At 44.8% G+C, this 13,948-nt stretch overlaps 8 pseudogenes; all 8 read left to right on the top strand.

The window, feature by feature from the left end:
* The first annotated feature begins 839 nt into the window (after positions 1–839).
* On the top strand, positions 840–958 carry LOC143949146 (5S ribosomal RNA; annotated as a pseudogene).
* A 97-nt stretch (positions 959–1,055) lies between these two features.
* LOC143949875 (5S ribosomal RNA) lies at positions 1,056–1,174 on the top strand (annotated as a pseudogene).
* A 91-nt stretch (positions 1,175–1,265) lies between these two features.
* On the top strand, positions 1,266–1,384 carry LOC143949987 (5S ribosomal RNA; annotated as a pseudogene).
* A 529-nt stretch (positions 1,385–1,913) lies between these two features.
* Positions 1,914–2,032, top strand: LOC143948400 (5S ribosomal RNA; annotated as a pseudogene).
* Positions 2,033–2,133: 101 nt separating this feature from the next.
* LOC143948789 (5S ribosomal RNA) lies at positions 2,134–2,252 on the top strand (annotated as a pseudogene).
* A 521-nt stretch (positions 2,253–2,773) lies between these two features.
* LOC143944661 (5S ribosomal RNA) lies at positions 2,774–2,892 on the top strand (annotated as a pseudogene).
* Positions 2,893–3,424: 532 nt separating this feature from the next.
* On the top strand, positions 3,425–3,543 carry LOC143948473 (5S ribosomal RNA; annotated as a pseudogene).
* Positions 3,544–3,857: 314 nt separating this feature from the next.
* Positions 3,858–3,975, top strand: LOC143948701 (5S ribosomal RNA; annotated as a pseudogene).
* Positions 3,976–13,948: the final 9,973 nt, after the last annotated feature.

The following is a 13,948-nucleotide window of genomic DNA, read 5'->3' as shown; positions in this document are numbered from 1 at the left end:
ATTAACTGCAACATGGAGTTATGAGTCCTCTATGCTTTGACTACCTGCCAACAGATCTACAGCTGAGAGTTAACCCCTTGTTCCCTGAAGGAAGGCGGTACAGTGTGCTATTGTTTTTGCTTTATTCCCACATTGGATTTTTTATCTGACTGAACAATAAGTGCATTTCTCACTGTTGTGTTGGATTTTTAATGAATTTATTTCTGTGCTTTTTTCTGATTAAATATTATGTTTTTAAATTAATCTATTTTTAATTCATTTGTGTTGAGTTCCATTGAGCGCTGATTTTAAAATTATATTTATTAAAGGACTGTTTTTTTCATTCATTAATGCATTTTTATGTTAATGTTTTAGCCATGTTGTTTATTTTGCCCTTAAAGCACTCCCATTTCTCTTCGGTGTTCCTTATTGCAAGAATTTGATCCCATTTAGGTTCATGTAAATAAGCATGAGTGCAGCTTAAGTCAGCACTTTTAAAATGTAGTGTTCTTGTCCTACCCTCACGTCTCCTTTCCTATAATTTATGGCAAATATAAGAGTTGATAATTGGAGTTGACCTATTTTTTTGGGGCTTCCCAAGGTGACCATCTTGGAGTTTCTCAAGAGGGTTGAGTGTGTCAAAGGAGATTTCCTACGCCTACAATCACCCTGAAAATGCCCGATTGCATCTGAACTTGGAGGCTAAGCAGGGGCAGGCCTGGTTAGTACCCAGATGGGAGACCACCTGGGAATACTAGGTGACGTGGGCATTTTTTTTTGGAATTGATCTATTTTTTTGGGTTTTCCCAAGGTGACCATCTTGGCGTTTCTCAAGAGGGTTGAGGGTGTGAAAAGAGATTGCCTACAGCCACATCACTCTAAAAGTGCCCAATCTCATCTGATCTCGGAAGCTAAGCAGGGTCAGGCCTGGTTAGTACGTAGTTGGGAGACTACCTGGGAAAACCAGGTGCTGTAAGTGTTTTTTTTTTTTTTTTGGAGCTGACCTATTTTTATCGGGTTTCCCAAGGTGACCATCTTGGCGTTTCTCAAGAGGGTTGAGGGTGCCAAAGCAGCTTACCTATGGCCACATTACCCTGAAAGCGCCCAATCTCATCTGATCTCGGAGGCAAAGCAGTGTCTGGCCTGGTTAGCACCTGGATGGGAGACCGCCTGAGAATACCAGGTGCTATAGACATCTTTTTTCTTTATTTGGAGTTGACCTATTTTTTTTGGGGTTTCCCAAGGTGACCATCTTGGTGTTTATCAAGAGGATTCCAAAGGTGAATGCCTATAGCCACATCAACCTGAACGTGCCCAACTTCATCTGGTCTTGGAGACTAAACAGGGTCAGGCCTGGTTAGTACCTGTATAGGAGACCGCCTGGGAATGCCAGGTGCCATAGGCGTCTTTTTTTTGGCACTGATCTTTTTTTTCCGGGTTTCTCAAGGTGACCATCTTGGCGCTTCTCGAGGGTTGAGGGTGCCTGAAAGAGATTGCTTACAGCCACATCACCCTGAAAGCATCCAATGTCATCTGATCTCAGAGGCTAGCAGGGTTGGGCCTGGTTTGGTTAGTACCTGGATGAGAGACCGCCTGGGAATACCAGGTGCCGTAGGCCTCTTTTTTCTTTATTTGGAGTTGACCTATTTTTTTTGGGGGTTTCCCAAGGTGACCATCTTGGTGTTTCTCAAGAGGGTTGAGGGTGCCAAAGGAGATTTCCTACGCCTACAATCACCCTGAAAATGCCCGATTGCGTCTGAACTTGGAGGCTAAGCAGGGGCAGGCCTGGTTAGTACCCGGATGGGGGACCACCTGGGAATACTAGGTGACGTGGGCATTTTTTTATTTTTTTTGGAATTGATCTATTTTTTTGGGTTTTCCCAAGGTGACCATCTTGGCGTTTCTCAAGAGGGTTGAGGGTGTGAAAAGAGATTGCCTACAGCCACATCACTCTAAAAGTGCCCAATCTCATCTGATCTCGGAAGCTAAGCAGGGTCGGGCCTGGTTAGTACGTAGATGGGAGACTACCTGGGAAAACCAGGTGCTGTAATTGTTTTTTTTTTGTTTTTTTTTGGAGCTGACCTATTTTTATCGGGTTTCCCAAGGTGACCATCTTGGCGTTTCTCAAGAGGGTTGAGGTTGCCAAAGCAGCTTACCTATGGCCACATTACCCTGAAAGCGCCCAATCTCATCTGATCTCGGAGGCAAAGCAGTGTCTGGCCTGGTTAGTACCTGGATGGGAGACCGCCTGAGAATACCAGGTGCTATAGACATCTTTTTTCTTTATTTGGAGTTGACCTATTTTTTTGGGGGTTTCCCAAGGTGACCATCTTGGTGTTTATCAAGAGGATTTCAAAGGTGAATACCTATAGCCACATCAACCTGAACGTGCCCAACTTCATCTGGTCTTGGAGACTAAACAGGGTCAGGCCTGGTTAGTACCTGTATAGGAGACCGCCTGGGAATGCCAGGTGCCATATGCGTCTTTTTTTTGGCACTGATCTTTTTTTTCCGGGTTTCTCAAGGTGACCATCTTGGCGCTTCTCGAGGGTTGAGGGTGCCTGAAAGAGATTGCTTACAGCCACATCACCCTGAAAGCATCCGATGTCATCTGATCTCAGAGGCTAGCAGGGTTGGGCCTGGTTTGGTTAGTACCTGGATGAGAGACCGCCTGGGAATACCAGGTGCCGTAGGCCTCTTTTTTCTTTATTTGGAGTTGACCTATTTTTTTGGGGGTTTCCCAAGGTGACCATCTTGGTGTTTCTCAAGAGGGTTGAGGGTGCCATAGAAAATTGCCTATGGCCACGTCACCCTGAAAGCGCCTGATCTGGTCTGATCTCAGAGGTTAAGCAGTGTTGGGCCTGGTTAGTACATGGATGGGAGACCGCCTGGGAATACCAGGTGCCATAGGCTTTCTTTTTTTTTTCTAGTTGACCTATTTTTTGGGGGGTTTCCCATGGTGACCGTCTTGGCGTTTCTCAAGAGGGTTTTTTTAAAGGAGATTGCTTATGGCCACATCACCCTGAAAGCGCCCGATTTCACCTGATCTTGGAGGCTAAGCAGGGTCGGGCCTGGTTAGTGCATGCATGGGCGACCACCGAGTTATACCAGGTGCCATAGGCGTCTTTTTTTTTGTTTGTTTTTTGGAATTTACCTATTTTTTGGGGGGTTTCCCAAGGTGAGCATCTTGGCGTTTCTCAAGAGGGTTGAGGGTGCCAAGATAGGTTGCCTACAGCCACATCACCCTGAAAGCACCTGATCTCATCTGATCTTGGAGGCTAAGTATGGTCAGACGTGGTTAGTACCTGGATGGGATCCTGCCTGGGAATACCAGATGCTGTAAGCATCTTTTTTTTTTTTTGGAGTTGACCTATTTTTTTTTTCGGGTTTGCTAAGGTGACCATCTTGGCGTTTCTCAAGAGGGTTGAGGGTGCTAAAGAAGATTGCCTACAGCCACTTCACCCTGAAAGCGCCCAATCTCATCTAATCTGGGAGGCCAAGCAGGGTTGGGCCTGGTTAGTACCTGGATGGGAGACCGCCTGGGAATACCAGGTGCCGTCTGCATCTTTTTTTTTGTTGTTGAAGTTGACCTATTTTTTTCGGGTTTCCCAAGGTGACCATCTTGGCGTTTATCAAGAGGGTTGAGGATGCCAAAGGAGATTGCCTACAGCCACATCACCCTGAAAGTGCCCGACTTCATCTTATATCAAAGGCTAAGCAGGGTGAGGCCTTGTTAGTACCTGTATGGGAGACCGCCTGGGAATGCCAGGTACCGTAGGTGTCTTTTTTTTTTTGGAGTTGACCTATGTTTTTTTCAGAATTTCCCAAGGTGACCATCTAGCCGTTTCTCAAGATGGTTGAGGGTGCCAAAGGAGATTGCCTACGACCACATCACCCTGAAAGCATTGATCTTGTCTGATCTCGGAGGCTAAGCATGGTCGGGCCTTGTTAGTACCTGGATGGGAGACCGCCTGGGAATACCAGGTGCCGTAGGCTTTTTTTTTTTTTTTTTTTGGAGTTGACTTTATTTTTTTTTCAGGTCCCCAAGGTGACCATCTTGCGTTTATCAAGAGGGTTGAGGGTGCCAAAGGAGAATGCCTACAGCCACATCACCCTTAAAGTTCACGACTTTGTCTAATCTCAGAGGCTAAGCAGGGTCAGTCAGGTCTGGTTAGTACCTGTATGGGACACCGCCTGGGAATGCCAGGTGCCATAGGCGTCTTTTTTTTATTGGAGTTGACATATTTGTTTTCGGGTTTCCCAAGGTGACCATCTTGGCGTTTTTCAAGAGGGTTGAGGGTGCCAAAATAGGTTGCCTATGGCCACATAACCCAGAAAGCACCTGATCTTATCTGATCTTGGAAGCTAAGTATGGTCAGACCTGGTTAGTCTCCCATGGAGGTGGAGTTTTTGCCATCGGATGCCGTGATTGAAGTTGGATGGACATCGTGGGACATGTTTTTAAAATAAAGGAATTGTCCACAACCACTGGGCAAGGGTTGTGGGGATGAGGCCCTTGTCCCCATTAACATGGGGACAAGGTGATTTGGGGGCACCCCCCAAAGCACCCTCCCCATCTTGAGGGCATGTGACCTGGTACAGTTCAGGAGGAGGGCCCCCTTTTCCTGCAGCCTGCCAGGTCGCTTGCTCGGATAAGGGTATGGTATGGATTTTGGGGGGGGACCCCCACACCATTTCTTTTTTTATTATTTGGCGTGGGATTCCCCTTAATATCCATACCAGACCTGAAGGGCCTGCTATGGATTTTGGGGGGGGCCTACACCATTTGTTTTTAAATTTTGGCGTGGGGTTCCCCTTAATATTTATACCAGACCTGAAGGTCCTGGTAATGGATTGGTGGGGGGAGCCACTACGTTTAAAAAAAAAAATATTATGTATATTGCCGGGATCCGGCAATACATTACAGCCGCAAGCAATTTTTGAATGACATTTTTTATTTTAGAAATGTCATTTTGCTGCGGGACTGTTATGAACATGGGAAAAATGCACTACTTTACAGGCAGACTGGGGAGACACCCCCCCCCCCAGGCATGATATTTAAAGGAATATTTAATTTTTATTGTTTCACTTTAAACATTAGTAAGATCACTGCTTCTGAAAAAACTGCCGTTTTTAAAACTTTTTTTTTACATTGATGCATGTCTCTTCGGGCTGTACGCAGGTCCCCATACACTTTTTATAGCAATAACTTGCATATAAGCCTTTAAAATGAGCACTTTTGATTTTTCACATTCGTGTCCCATAAACGGTGTTTGCATGCTCATATAAATTTTTTGTCTGTTCGCATGTTCTGTTCCAAACCGGGTGGTGTTCAGCTCACCCCTATTGACAACACACGTCAGTAGCAAATGAGAACATCAGACTCTATACAGTATATATAAGTACATCTATCTACCTAGAAAAGCTTATATTAAAAAAAAGGCAGGTCCCACCTGCCTGCTCCCAAAGGGGGTTCTTATCATAGACACCCAATCTAAAAAAAAATGGATTTAACTTTATGAATTTGAAGTGCTGGTAAATATAAAGGTGTACTTACTTGTCAATTTTGTGTGTCATCTGTTTAAGTATATCACTTTTATCTGTAGGCACTATTGGAATCGAGTTCTAATATTTGCTACTCTACTCTAATCTCCTTTTTCTGGCCCTATATATGAAACAGGAGTGAAGAAGGATTGCAGGGGGTAGAGCCAGAATAAGTAGCAGTAGTATCTTGCAACTGCTTCCTTGTGCAGCTCTGCAAATTTGGAGGCAAAGCACTTCTGAAGAAGCTCAGCACAGCATGGTTTCTGAGCATGGCCGAATCTAGGGGGGTGCTGGGGTGGTCTGCGCCCTCCAGATCTCAGTTGCGTCCCCTGACCACCCCCCTTCACCCGGGTGCTCTGCCCGGCAGCTGAGCTCCTTTCCCATTGCAGCACAGCTTGCATCTCCTCCACCCCACCCTACACAGAGCTGAAATCGCATTCCTTCACACAGAGCCAATCAACTACGATTTGCACAGGGTGTATCTGGCTACTGCAGCTACACTGCCAATCCAACCAGGGTATTTACAGGCCAGAATGACAACATAGCAACCACGCACACCCTGTGAAGATCGTGGCTGACTGGCTGTGTGTAAAGGAATCTGATTTCCATTCTGTGTAGTGTGAGGAGTGCAAAGTGCTGGGATTGGAAAGGAGCTCAGCCAAGTGCTGTGCCAGTGGTGATCTCTGCCCTCTGACTCTTCAGCAGTGATCGCTGGCCTTTGCCTCTCCAGCAGTGACCCCTGACCTCTCCCTCTATCGCGGTAATCTCTGTCCTCTGACTCTCCAGTGGTGATCCCTGTCCTTTCCCTCTTCAGCAGTGATCCCTGTACTCTGACTCTCGAGAGGTGATCCCTGTCTTTTGTCTCTCCAGCGGTGATCCCTGTCCTCTCCCTCTTCAGCAGTGATTCCTTCCCTCTCCAGTGGTGATCCCTGTCCTCTGACTCTCCAGGGGTGATTTCTGTCCCCTGCCTGTTCAGTAGTGATCCCAGTCCTCGGACATTCCAGAGGTGATCCCTGTACTCTCCCTCTTCAGCAGTGATTCCTGCCCTCTCCAGCAGTTATCCCCGTCCTCTGACTCTCCAGAGGTGATTTCTGTCCCCTGTCTTCCGATTCTCCAGCAGTGATCCCTGTCCTATGACTCCCCAGGGGTGATTCCTGTCCTGCATTCTCTTTCTTCAGGCCATGGCCTGAGATGGCCTGAAGAAGGAGCATGCATGCTCTGAATGCATGTCGCGCCCACCACTAGTGACGTTTGTGATGCCAGCTCTACCTCTGTCCACCCAGAGTCTCCGGAACAGCCATCCAGGAAGTTTTGCGGTTCACCCACCCTGCCAAGGGCCCATCCGGTTTCCCTTAGAGGAGGAATGCTATGCATCTGGCTACCTGCAGTGGAGACTTTTATCTACATTGACGAGCATAACCTACTAGATTTCTGTAAGTTTATTACTTATTGCGGTCATTAAAACTCCTAAATCGCTACACTTAGATGGCACTGCTTCTCTGCTAGTGATCCCTGTCCTTTGACTCTCCAGAGGTGATCCCTGTCCTCTGACCCTCCAGCAGTGATCCCTGTCCTCTGACCCTCCAGCGGTGATCCCTGTCCTCTGACCCTCCAGGGGTGATCACGGTCCCCTGACTCTCAAGGGGTGATCCCTGTCCTCTGACCCTCCAGGGGTGATCTCTGCCCTCTGACTCTCCAAGCGTGATCCCTGTCCTCTGACTCTCCAGGGGTGATCCCTTTCCTCTGACTCTCCAGGGGTGATCCCTGTCCTCGGACTCTCCAGGGGTGATCCCTGTCCTCTGACTCTTCAGATGTGATCCCTGTCCTCTGACTCTTCAGCGGTGATCACTGTCCGCTGACTCCCCAGGGGTAAGCCCTTTCCTTTGCCTCTCCAGCATTGATACCTGTCCTCTGGCTTTCCAGTGGTAATTCCTATCCTCTGACTCTCCAGTGTGATTCCTGTGCTTTCCCTCTCCAGTGGCGATCCCTGTCCTCTGACTCTCCAGGGATTATCCCTGTCCTCTGATTCTCCAGTAGTAAACCATGTCCTCCAGGGGTGATCGCTGTTCTCTGACTCTCCGGAGGTGATCCCTGTTCTCTGACTCTCGAACACTGATCCCTGTCCTCTGATTCTCCAGCAATGATCCGTTTCCTCTGATTCTCCAGGGGTAATCCTGTCCCCTGACTCTCCAGGGGTGATCCCTGACCTCTGACTCTCCAGGGGTGATCCCTGATCCCTGACTCTCCAGGGGTGATCCCTGTCCCCTGACTCTCCAGGGGTGATCCCTGACCTCTGACTCTTCAGCGGTAATCCCTGTCCTTTGACTCTCCAGCCGTGGTCCATGTCCTCTCCCTCTCCAGTCATGGTCCTGTCCTCTCCCTCTCCATTCATGGTCCCTGTCCTCTCCCTCTTCATTCATGGTCCCTGTCCTCTCCCTCTGCAGCTGTGATCCCTGTCCTCTCCCTCTCTAGTGGTGATCCCTCTCTTTCCTCTTTTCAACGGTGATCCCTCTCTATAAAAAATATTAAATGGCTATTGCACTTAGGCCTATTTTTTACATTGGGGTGGTTTCCAGGCTAGAAATAGCCTCTGCTAAACACCTGAAAACAGCCTCCCATTTATTCCAGTGTGCTTGCAGGACGTTATGCTCCCAAAACACCCTGCCCATTGCAATGAATGGGCAACGCCTGAAAAGCATTTTGAAAGTGCTGCAAAATGGGAGTTTTTACCCTTTTTTGGCAATGCTAACGGCTGGGCGGCTCAGTGGGAAAGTAGCCTTAAGCCTTGTACACGCGATCAGAATTTTCCACAGACAAAACCTCAGACTTTTGTCTGAAGGCGTGTGCCTGAATTTTGTCTTACATACAAACGGCATGGAATTTTCAGCTAACAAGCACGAATGTAGTGACGTACTAAGTGTTTTTTTCAGGTCTTTAGCGCCACCCTTTGGGCTCCTTCTGTAAATTTTGTGTTCGTAGAAGTTTGGTGTGTGTTGATTTGCTCTTTTCATTTAGCGCTTTTCAGTTCGCGCTTTTCATTTTGTGCTTTTCAGTTCGTTTCTGAACGCTCGTTCATCAACCAGACATGTTGCGGAATTGGAGGAGATAATGTGTTATTTATTATTGGTCTTTGAGTTATTGCTTTAACCTAAGTCCAGTCCAGGAACAGGAGGAGGAGGAGTTCTGGGACCAAAAATCGGATGCTTTATTAATCGTGACCAACTATGTCATATGCCTTTGCTGCAGGAGCTCCAGGAGAATAATCCAGATGTTTTTCGTAATTATCTCCGGATGACGGATACCTGCTCTCACCAACTCTTGGCATTGTTGACTCCCTATATTAAGAAGCAGGACACATGCTTTTATTTTATTTTTTGTTTGAATAATAATGATTTGATTTGTTATATTTTCTATATTTTTGGATGCATAGAATGCAATTTTTGGTTAAGTACTATTGGCAGATAGCATGTCTAATTTTATTTGTTTTCTTTCTGTAATGCATAATAAAAAGATTGTGGGGAATAATACTTGGCTATGTGTTTTACTTCAAATGACAGTTTGGGAGTAGGCAGTTGCATTTAAAAAAATTACAATGTAAAATTGACAAGGGACACCAAAATAGTTGTATCTTTGATCTTAAAAACTATGGGATAATGGTGTTGTGGTAACGTGCCCAAAAAAAAAAAAAGCATAATAACATTATTCTTGATATCACTAGAAAAAAAAGCCTCTGAAAATGTGTTTACAATAACTGCATTAGTGTCACCAGCAAAGCAGCTTCATTATTATCCCATTAAAGAAGAAGAGGACGTGTGCTGCATTTCGAGATTTCATAATTTGCCACGTCACGAATGTTAATTCTCCACTACGAATGCCAGTTTACAAGAACGATCGCTTCTGGCTCATCCTTGCTTCTGAGCATGCGTGTTTGTACTTTGGACTTTTGTCCGGCGACTTGTGTACACACGCTCGGAAAATCCAACAACAGACAGTTGTCTGCAGAAAATTTTCAAACCTGCCATCCAACATTTGTCTGCATAAAATCCGACAATTGTCAGATGGAGCGTACAAACGGTCGGATTTTCTGCCAACAGCCTGTCATCACACATTTCCCGACGGAAAATCCGATCATGTGTATGTGGCTTTAGTGTATGAGAAGTAACGAGCAGTGTACAGATATGCAATTGGCATCACCAATCCAGCTCCACCTGATGCGATTCCCCATAATACAGTGCCTTAAAAAAGTATTAATCCCCTTGAAATTTTCCACATTTTGTCATGTTACAACCAAAAACGTAAATGTATTTTATTGGGATTTTATGTGATAGACCAACACAAAGTGTCACATAGTTGTGAAGTGGAAGGAAAATTATAAATTTTTTTTAACATTTTTTACAAATAAATATCTGAAAAGTGTGGCATGCATTTGTATTCAGCCCCCTTTACTCTGATACCCTTAACTAAAATCTAGTGGAACCAATTGCCTTCAGAAGTCACCTAATTAGTAAATAGAGTCCACCTGTGTGTAATTGAATCTCAGTATAAGTACAGCTATTCTGTGAAGCCCTTTGTTAGAGAACCTTAGTGAACAAACAGCATCATGAAGGCCAAGGAATGCACCAGACAGGTCAGGAAAAAAAAGTTGTGAAGAAGTTTAAAGCAGGGTTTATGTTATAAAAAAATATCCCAAGTTTTGAACATCTCATGGAGCACTGTTCAATCCATCATCCAAAAATGGAAAGCGTATGGCACAACTGCAAACCTATGGAGACATTGGCCATCCAAGGAGAGCATTATTCATAAAAGCAGCCAAGAGACCCATGGTAACTCTGGAGGAGCTGCAGAGATCCACAGCTCAGGTGGGAGAATCTATCAACAGGATAACTATTAGTCGTGCATGCCACAAATATGGCCTTTATGGAAGAGTGGCAAGAAGAGAGCCATTGTTGAAAGAAAGCCATAAGAAGGCCTGTTTGCAGTTTGCGAGAAGCCATGTGGGGGACACAGCAAACATGTGGAAGAAGGTACTCTAGTCAGATGAGACCAAAATTTTACTTTTTGGCCAAAAAGCAAAACGCTGTGTTGTGAAAAACTAACACTGCACATTACCCTGAACACACCATCCCCATCGTGAAACATGGTGGTGGCAGCATCATGTTGTGGGGATGTTTTTCTTCAGCAGGGACAGGGAAGCTGGTGAGAGTTGATGGAAAGATGGATGGAGCCAAATACAGGGCAATCTTAGAAGAAAACCTGCTAAGTGTCTCCAAAAGACTTGAGACTGGGGTGGAGGTTCACCTTCCAGCAGGACAAAGACCCCAAACAGCCAAAGCTACAATGGAATGGCTTATATCACAGCATATTTACGTGCTAGAATGGCCCAGTCAAAGTCCAGACCTAAATCCAATTGAGAATCTGTGGCAAGACTTGAAACACAGACACTCTCCATCCAATCTGACAGATCTTAAACTATTTTGCAAAGAAGAATGGGCAAACATTTCACTCTCTAGATGTGCAAAGCTGGTAGAGACTTACCCAAAAAGACTTGTATCTGTAATTGCAGCAAAAGGTGGTTCTACAAAGTATTTACTGAATACAAGTGCATGCCACACTTTTCACATATTTATTTGTGAAAAAAATTGAAAACCATTTATCATTTTCCTTTTACTTCACAATTATGTCCCACTTTGTGTTGATCTATCACATAAAATCCCAATAAAATACATTTGTTTATGTTTTTGGTTGTAACATGACAAAATGTGTACAATTTCAAGCTGTATGAATACCGTAAGTGACTTCCGGGAAGGGCCTCCTTCACAGGTTGCCACTTGAGTCCTCTTCCACTCCTCCATAAAGACATCACGGAGCTGGTGGATGTTAGAGACCTTTTGCTCCGTTCCGTTTGAGGATGCATCACAGATGCTCAAAGGGATTTAGGTCTGGAGATATGCTTGGCAAGTCCATCACCTTTACCCTCAGCTTCTTTAGCAAGGCAGTGTTTGTCTTGGAGGTGTGTTTGGGGTTGTTCTGTTGGAATACTGCCTTGCGGCCCAGTCTCCGAAGGGAGGGGATCATGCTATGCATTAGTATGTCACAGTACATGTTGATATACCTGGTTCCCTCAATGAACTGTAGCTCCCCAGTGCCGGCAGCCCCAGACCATGACACTCCCACTACCGTGCTTGACCGTAGGCAAGACACACTTGTCTTTTTATTCCTCACCTGGTTGCCGCCACACACGCTTGATCATCTGAACGGAATACGTTTATCTTGGTCTCATCACACCACAGGACATGGTTGCAGTAATCCATGCCCTTAGTCTGCTAGTATTCAGCAAACTATTTGCAGGCTTTCTTGTGCATCATCTTTAGAAGAGGCTTCCTTTTGGGATGTGGGTATAAGTGTAGCGCTAAATAAACAAACCAGTGAAATGTGTATAAATCACAAAATAGTAAAGTAATGAAACAAGTGTAAAAATTATATTATAAGTGGAACAAATATGAAAAATAATATTAGAAGTCCACCAATGAAAATGGAATAAAAATAGAAATGTCCGTCATGGAGGTAGAAGAGTATCATGGTAACGATGTCACAAAAGCCATATAGACCATCACATGGAAATTTCTTTCAAGCAAGTGGTATGACTTAAACATGCTTACCAGAACCATTGGACTCGACTGTCAGTGACAACAGGTCAATTGAGCAAGGATTATCCCAATCAGTAGATGGACCATACTGTCACAGGAATCCTGGAGGGTTGGGGTACGCCCCGATGATCTCCCGATGATGTTAGCCGCAAGAGAAACCACTGGACAGATTGCAATTGATCCAATGTTGATCTCCAATCATGTAGATGGATCGAGTAACCAGAGGTGTCAGCGAGAAATCCAAAGGGGACCAATGGATAAATATGGAGTACCCCCAAACGGGTAACTCAAACCAAATACAGGAACCCAAAAAAGGCTTTCATCCACAGAACATGAAAAAAATAGAAAAAAGGGGGCTCCGCTAGTGCAGGCCAAAAATGGTAGGTTTTAATTAACCACTTCAGCCCCGGACCAATTGTCAGCCTAAGGACCAGAGGTCTTTTTACAATTTCGCACTGCACTGTTTAACTGGTAATTGCGCAGTCATGCAATGTTGTACCCAAACGAAATTTGCGTCCTTTTCTTCTCACAAATAGAGCTTTCTTTTGATGGTATTTGATCGCCCCTGCAATTTTTATTTTTTGCGATATAAATGGAAAAAGACAGAAAATTTTGAGAAAAAAAGATATTTTCTACTTTTTGTTATAAGAAAAATCGAATAAACTCAATTTTAGTCATATATTTAGGGCAAAATGTATTCAGCCATATGTCTTTAGTAAAAAAAATGTCAATAAGCGTATATTTATTGGTTTGCGCAAAAGTTATAGCGTCTACAAACTAGAGTACATTTTCTGGAATTTACACAGCTTTTAATTTATGACTGCCTATCTCATTTCTTGAGGTGCTAAAATGGCAGGGCAGTACAAACCCCCCCAAATGACCCCATTTTGGAAAGTTGACACCCCAAGGAAATTGCTGAGGGGCATGTTGAGCCCATTGAATTTTTTTTGTCCCAAGTGATTGAATAATGGCACAAAAAAAACGTTTACAAAAAGTTGTCACTAAATGATATATTGCTCACACATGCCATAGTTATATGTGGAATTGCACCCCAAAATATATTCTGCTGCTTCTCCTGAGTACGGAGATACCACATATGTGGGACTTTTTGGGAGTCTAGTCATGTACGGCACCCCGAAAATCAATCACTGCCTTCAGGATTTCTAAGGGTGCAAATTCTTGATTTCACGCCTCACTACCTATCACAGTTTCGAAGGGCATAAAATGCCAAAATAACACAAAACCCCCCCAAATGACCCTATTTTGGAAAGTAGACACCCCTAGAAAATTGTTGAGGGGCATGTTGAGCCCATTGACTATTTTTTTTTGTCCCAAGTGATTGAATAATGGCACAAAAAAAAAAGTTTACAAAAAGTTGTCACTAAATGATATATTGCTCACACATGCCATAGTTATATGTAGAATTGCACCCCAAAATATATTCTGCTGCTTCTCCTGAGTACGAGGATACCACATATGTGGGACTTTTTGGGGAGTCTAGCTGCGTACGGCACCCCGAAAACCAATCACTGCCTTCAGGGTTTCTAAGGGTGCAAATTTTTGATTTCACTCCTCACTACCTATCAGGCCGCGTACACACGGGCGGACTGTTCGCCCAACTTTGTCCGCTGAACAGTGTTTGGGCGGACAGTCCGCTCGTGTGTGGGCTTTCAGCGGACAGTTTCAGCGGACAGTTTGACGAACAAGGTTTTTCGGAAATTCCGTAAAACTGTCCGCTGAAACCTTGTTTCAGCGAACAGTCCGCTCGTGTGTAGGCT

This window comes from Lithobates pipiens, unplaced genomic scaffold (assembly GCF_037356315.1).
Source record: "Lithobates pipiens isolate NorthernLeopardFrog02 unplaced genomic scaffold, aLitPip1_a1.2 Scaffold_30, whole genome shotgun sequence".
NCBI classification, from domain to species: Eukaryota; Metazoa; Chordata; class Amphibia; order Anura; family Ranidae; genus Lithobates; species Lithobates pipiens.
This window is presented reverse-complemented; position numbering and strand designations above follow the sequence as displayed.